Genomic DNA, 7,910 nt, shown 5'->3' on the forward strand with positions numbered 1-7,910 from the left:
CGCTCTTGAGAAATCTTACCCCACGCCAGGTGTTGGCCTAGTGTGGCCCTCAGCTAACCTCCTCCTAAGCAACATATGACCACGACTGGCACCGAGGCAGAGCCTGTTCTCATCAGAAAATACAGCAGACCTCCATCCTGCACTCCAATGAGCTGTCGCTTGACATCGTTGAAGTCGCAAATGGCTGCGGTTTGGGGTCACTGGAATGCATTCTACAGGGTGTCTGGCTCAGAGCTGTCCTCGAAGTAACCGATTTGCAGCGGGGATGAGCGCCTGGTCCCCGGCACGTATCCGTCCGGCGGACTTGTGGCGAGGCCCGGTGAGCTGGCCAGTCTGTGGATGGTTTTTAGGCGGTTTTCCATCTGCCTCGGCGAATGCTGGCTGGTTCCCCTCATTCCGCCTCAGCTACACTATGTCTGCGATTGCTGCGCAAACAAGTTCTCCACGTACACATACACCACCATTACTCTACCACGCAAACATAGGGGTTACACTCGTCTGGTGTGAGACGTTCCAAGGGGGGGGGGGGGGGGGCTCCGCGGTGGCCGAACCGCATAATAATCGTGAAAGAGTGGTTCGGTGTGGGGCGGCAGAGGGGTGAAGTGGACTGCGGTAGTCGTCGTGGGGTTCCGGACCACTGCAGCTGCGGTGGGAACGGAGCCTCTCCGTCGTTTCTAGGTCCACGGCTCACATACAACAGATTTGTAACAGTTCGTTGTGTCACTGTGGTGTCGACTGCTGCTGAAATTGCTGCTGCAGATGCAGTACAATGGGCCAGAGCTATATGCCGAACACGTTGGTCTTCTCACTTGGTAGTGCCAATGGTCGTCCGGAGCCCAGTCTTATCACGGCTGTGCTTTCTCCTCATCAACGCTGCCAGGAATCATGTACACTGGCCACATTCCTGCCAAGACTGTCTGCACCATTGCACAAGGAACATCCAGCTCCTCATAGCCCAGTTACACTACCTCGTTCAAGATGTTGATAATGGTGTCTTTGTCGCCTTAAAGGCACTCTTGACTAACATCAAGTCACCACACTCAATCTCAAAGGTAACTAACGCTCACGACCGTTACATCGTGTATTTAAAGGAAACCTGATCTGCGTCCTTATAGTGGAGCTACTAGCACCAATGTTATGCGACTGGAGTGAAATCTGAATGGACACCATCTTTCAGACGTAGAAACACTCTTGCTAACTTTCGTTTACGTCACACAACTCCTTGTTGATGTAGCGATTTTTTTCCGTCAGTGTATTAGATTACCTTAGTAAAATGTAAAGAAGACGAAATACACTCCTGGAAATGGAAAAAAGAACACATTGACACCGGTGTGTCAGACCCACCATACTTGCTCCGGACACTGCGAGAGGGCTGTACAAGCAATGATCACACGCACGGCACAGCGGACACACCAGGAACCGCGGTGTTGGCCGTCGAATGGCGCTAGCTGCGCAGCATTTGTGCACCGCCGCCGTCAGTGTCAGCCAGTTTGCCGTGGCATACGGAGCTCCATCGCAGTCTTTAACACTGGTAGCATGCCGCGACAGCGTGGACGTGAACCGTATGTGCAGTTGACGGACTTTGAGCAAGGGCGTATAGTGGGCATGCGGGAGGCCGGGTGGACGTACCGCCGAATTGCTCAACACGTGGGGCGTGAGGTCTCCACAGTACATCGATGTTGTCGCCAGTGGTCGGCGGAAGGTGCGCGTGCCCGTCGACCTGGGACCGGACCGCAGCGACGCACGGATGCACGCCAAGACCGTAGGATCCTACGCAGTGCCGTAGGGGACCGCACCGCCACTTCCCAGCAAATTAGGGACACTGTTGCTCCTGGGGTATCGGCGAGGACCATTCGCAACCGTCTCCATGAAGCTGGGCTACGGTCCCGCACACCGTTAGGCCGTCTTCCGCTCACGCCCCAACATCGTGCAGCCCGCCTCCAGTGGTGTCGCGACAGGCGTGAATGGAGGGACGAATGGAGACGTGTCGTCTTCAGCGATGAGAGTCGCTTCTGCCTTGGTGCCAATGATGGTCGTATGCGTGTTTGGCGCCGTGCAGGTGAGCGCCACAATCAGGACTGCATACGACCGAGGCACACAGGGCCAACACCCGGCATCATGGTGGGGGGAGCGATCTCCTACACTGGCCGTACACCACTGGTGATCGTCGAGGGGACACTGAATAGTGCACGGTACATCCAAACCGTCATCGAACCCATCGTTCTACCATTCCTAGACCGGCAAGGGAACTTGCTGTTCCAACAGGACAATGCACGTCCGCATGTATCCCGTGCCACCCAACGTGCTCTAGAAGGTGTAAGTCAACTACCCTGGCCAGCAAGATCTCCGGATCTGTCCCCCATTGAGCATGTTTGGGACTGGATGAAGCGTCCTCTCACGCGGTCTGCACGTCCAGCACGAACGCTGGTCCAACTGAGGCGCCAGGTGGAAATGGCATGGCAAGCCGTTCCACAGGACTACATCCAGCATCTCTACGATCGTCTCCATGGGAGAATAGCAGCCTGCATTGCTGCGAAAGGTGGATATACACTGTACTAGTGCCGACATTGTGCATGCTCTGTTGCCTGTGTCTATGTGCCTGTGGTTCTGTCAGTGTGATCATGTGATGTATCTGACCCCAGGAATGTGTCAATAAAGTTTCCCCTTCCTGGGACAATGAATTCACGGTGTTCTTATTTCAATTTCCAGGAGTGTAGTTAAATTTGTAGCAGTCCTTGTCCACGGGAAGATCACGAGTATTTATTACCGACACTGAATATTAAGGCATCACTGGATAGAGAACAAGGTACCAGTCTCTTCTCATGGGGTACAACTAACGATAAACATTGAGATAGCTCTGTCTAATACAACTATGGCACTTCTGGCTCGGTAGAGAGAGGATGCTGCCGTCTTTTCAGCGTTGACTGCTAACTGGGGCTGAACGACACTACGAGTAAACGAGCTCATCCAGTGTCGAATGGAAGCTCCTCTGGCGACATCCACGTCGACTCCACTAGTTCTTCAGTGCGTCAGTGCTTACTTTCGGTTTCGTCCGTAAGTTCCAACCTTCCTTCGACACCTCGCTCTTCGGACACCACACCTCCCATATACACATACATCCATACTCTACAAACTACAGTATAGTGTATGGTACAGGCTACTTCCCAACTCACCAGTTAACTTGGACTGCTTCCCGTACCATTCACATACATATTGTGGCAATAATCTTTAAACGACACTGATTGCACAGCAATTAATCTAATTTTATCCTCGTGATCCCTACAGGGTTGATACGAGTGAGGTTGTATACGATGATTCAAAATGGAAGAACAAAAAAAGAAAAAAATGGTTCAAATGGCTCTGAGCACTATGGGACTTAACTTCTGAGGTCATCAGCCCCCTAGAACTTAGAACTACTTAAACCTAACTAACCTAAGGACATCACACACATCGATGCCCGCGGCAGGATTCGAACCTGTGACCGTAGCAGCAGGGCGGTTCCGGACTGGGGCGCCTAGAACCGCTAGGCCACATGCGGCCGGCGAACAAGGACAGATTCCAATTGTTTTTTATAGACAAATTATGAAAGATACCAGCAAATTGCCCTTATCATCAGACAGAGAAAGCTTCAAAGTTTTATGCTCGCACACGCACCAAACCATACACTCAACATGAGCGTCGATACGCTGCTCGGGAAACATCGAAGTGGTAGTCCATTTCAGTCCACACGCGAATCAACAGGTCCCTATTTACTGAACCAGCAGCTTCAACAATCTGATTTCTCAGATCTTGAAGAGTAACAGCCATAGGTGCGACAAAAACTGTGTCTTTTATGCACCCCCACAAAAAAATTGCAAGGTGTGAGCTCTGGTGACCTGGCAGGGCAAAAGCAATGTAGCATATCTCGTGGTTCACCCCTTCCAATCCAACGTTGCGGATGGTTTTTTTTAAGGTAATGCCACGCCTCAAGATGAAAATGAAGCGGGACGTCGTCATGCATCCAAATGAAATAATTAGAAACTTCGTGAAATTGAGGAAACAAGCAATTTTACAGCAAGTCACAGTTTCATCTACAAAAAAGAAAGGTCGATAAACTTTTTGAGATGTCACCAAACACATTCAGTTTCGGCGAGTCTCTTTCATGTTCGGCGACGACACCAGGATTTTGTTCAAAAAATGGCTCTATGGGAATTAACATCTGTGATCATCAGTCCCCTAGAACTTAGAACTACTTAAACCTAACTAACCTAAGGACATCACACAACACCCAGTCATCACGAGGCAGAGAAAATCCCTGACCCCGCCGCGAATCGAACCCGGGAACCCGGGCGTGGGAAGCGAGAACGCTACCGCACGACCACGAGCTGCGGACCAGGATTTTGTGACCCCTAAATTCTTACATTAGGGCGGTTTATTTCACCGGTTGATGAAACGTCGATTCGTCAGAAAAATGAGTCGTCCCGAAAAACGTCTGCCATATCCTGGAGGATGGAAACGCGAAATTCGTGCCTTCTGTCATCTACATCTACAGGGATACTATGCAAATCACACTTAAGTGCCTGGCAGAGAATTCACCGAACCACTTTCACAATAATTCTCTATTATTCCACTCTCGAGCAGAGCTTGGAAAAGACGAGCATCTAATCTGTCCATGCCAGCTCCGATTTCCCTTATTTTATTAGTAGGTCGGCGTCAACAAAATATTTTTGCATTCGGAGGAGAAAGTTGGTGACTTAAATTTCGTGAGCAAATTCCGCCGCAACAAAAAAGCCTTTGTTTTAAGGGTGTCCTTCCAAAATCGTGTATCATGTCCGTGACACTCTTTCTCCGCTGTTTCGCGATAGTACAAAACGTGCTGCCCTTCTTTGAACTTTTTCGATGTACTTCGTTAATCCTATCCGGTAAGGGTCCCACACCGCGCAGCAGTACTCCAAAAGAGGACGGACAAGCGTAGTGTGGGCAGTCTCGGCAGTCTCTTTAGTAGATCTGTTACATTTTTTAAGTGTTCTGCCACTAAATCACAGTCTTTGGTTCGCACTTCGCACAACATTTTCTATGTGTTCCTTCCAGTTTAAGTTGTTCGTAATTGTGATTCCTAGGTATTTAGTTTTAGTTACGATCTTTAGACTTAAGTGATTTATCGTGTAACCGAAGTATAGCGGATTCCTTTTAGCACTCATGTGGATGACCTCACACTTTTCGTTATTTAGGCTCAAATGAAATTTTCGCACCATACAGATATGTTTTCTAAGTCGTTTTGCAATTTGTTTTTAACTTCTGATGATTTTACTAGTCAATAAACGACAGCGTCATCTGCAAACAACATAAGACAGCTAGTCAGATTGTCTCCTAAATCGTTTATAGAGATAAGGAACAGCAGAGAGCCTATAACACGACCTTGGGTAACGCCAGACGTCATCTGTTTTACTCGATGACGTTCCGTCAGTTACTACGATCTGTGACCTCTCTCGCAGGAAATCACGAATCCCGTCACGTAACTGAGACGATATTCCGTAAGAACGTAATTTCGCTACAAGCCGCTTGAGTGGTACAGTGTCAAAAGCCATTTGGAAATCTAGAAATACGGAATAAATTTGAAATCCCTTGTCAATAGCACTCAACACCCCGCGTGTGTAAAGAGCTAGCTGTGTTTCACAAGAACGATGTTTTATAAATCAGTGTTGGCTGTGTATCAACAGACCGTTCTCTTCAAGGTAATTCATAATGTTCGAACACAGTGTATGTTCCGAAATCCTGCTGCATATCGACGTTAATGTAAAAATGTAAATGTCGTGTTACTAGGGGATCACGTCGGATAGACCGTTCGCCGGGTGCAAGTCTTTCTATTGGACGCCAATTCGGCGACTTGCGCGTCGATGGGGATGAAATGATGACGAATAAGACAACACAACACCCAGTCACTGAGCTGAGAAAATCTCCGACCCAGCCGGGAATCGAACCCGGGCCTTTTTTTGCGTTTTCTTCGTTGTTGATCATTGTGGACGTCACATGACATCCGGTCAAGTTCGTTTGTTGATCCTTTCGCTCTGTTTTTTTTTTTTTTTATTACAGAGGTCAACCAGCTGTCTGAGCGAACACGCTGAGCAACCGCGCCGGCTATCCCTTGGTATATGAGCCTGGTAGGGTCGCCGGGACGCAGTTGCTGCAGCAATTACAACGTGTAAGGGATCTTATGCAGAAGTCATTTCAGAACAGACCACGCTGTTGTTTGAGGAAGTTAAAGTTCCCAACCTACCCGACTTATGGGCTTCCGCGGTCTCCGTGTAAACGCATCACGGATATGCTCGACATTTTCATCAGACGTGCATGGCCGACCAGTGCTGTCCCTTTGTACACGCTACACAAACTACCAATAATTTTGTATGCCAGTCATAAATCTACTTGTGCAGAGGCGGCTCCGTGCTCAATCTACGACGTAATGCACGTTGCACTTGAACAATGGATTGACTTCGCGCAAATTCCAACACACAAAACGATTTCTCTTGTGGTGTAGTTACCATGTTACCATAAAAGGACAACAGCGCAGCTGCGTCAAAACTTGGAACCTTCCCCCATACAGTGACGTGCGCAATGTGTTTCTACCTTTTGCAGTTTGTCTGTAATAAACAACTGAAATCGGTTCTTTCCTTTGGAACCTACCGGTAGTGTATTCCCAGTGTAATCATTTAAAGCCGATTCATGAAACTTTGCAAGTAGGTTTTCACCGGGTAATTTCCTTCTGTCCGCCAGTTCAGTTCCCTCAGTATCTCTGTGACACTCTCCTATGTGTCAAACAGGTCTTCGACCGTTCGTGCTGCCATTCTCTGTATACGTAGTTCCACAGACTTAAGCAATATTGTACGATGGGTCACACGATTGGTCCGTGAGCAATCTCCTTTGTAGGCTGATTGCATTTTCCTACTGCTCTACCAGTACATCGAGGTCTGCCACCCGCTGCACCTACAACTGAGCCTACGTTATCTTTCCATTCCACATTTCCACAAAGTTTTACACTCAAGTATTTGTGTGAGTTGATATGTTCCAACTGTGACTCGTTGATATTGTAGTTTCAGTTGTCTTTCTTCCTTTTTTTAACTCCACAATTTTACGTTTCTGAACATTTGAAGTAAGTTGCCAGTCTTGGCACCACTTTTAAACCTTAACAGATCTGACTGAATATTTGTACAGTTTTTTTTTCAGATGGAGTGTGATTATAGATAACTACACTGTCTGCAAGGTCATTAATACACAACATGAACAGCAAGGGTCTCAGCACACTTCCCTGGGCCACAGCTGCAGTTACTTCTATATATATCGGCTTAGGGAGCCGTGGACTAGTGGTAGCGTCGTTGATTCATAATCAAAACGTCTTCGGTCCCGGGTTCGATCCCCGCCACCGCCTAAATTTTGATAATCAGCATTGGCAGCCGAAGACTTCCGGCATAAGAAGTCAGCCTCATTCTACCAACGGCCTTGTCAAAGAGGGCTGAGGAGCGGATAGAGGTTCAGGGCACTCTCTTGTCCTAGGGTTGCGAAATTGCCCCTAAAGGCGGAAGAATCAGCAATGATCAACGACATGAGGATGCAGAAGGCAATGGAAACCACTGCATTAAAGACACGTAACGTGTATCCACAGGACATGTGGCCTGTAATTGAAGAAGTGTCATGATGATCTCTCCATTGGCAAAAGATTCCGGAATAGTCCCCCATTCGGATCTCCGGGAGGGGACTGCCAAGGGGGAGGTTACCATGAGAAAAAGATTGAATAATCAACGAAAGGATAACGTTCTACGAGTCGGGGCGTGGAATGTCAGAAGCTTGAACGTGGTAGGGAAACTAGAAAATCTGAAAAGGGAAATGCAAAGGCTCAATCTAGATATAGTAGGGGTCAGTGAAGTGAAGTGGAAGGA

This window comes from Schistocerca americana, chromosome 9, assembly GCF_021461395.2.
Source record: "Schistocerca americana isolate TAMUIC-IGC-003095 chromosome 9, iqSchAmer2.1, whole genome shotgun sequence".
NCBI classification, from domain to species: Eukaryota; Metazoa; Arthropoda; class Insecta; order Orthoptera; family Acrididae; genus Schistocerca; species Schistocerca americana.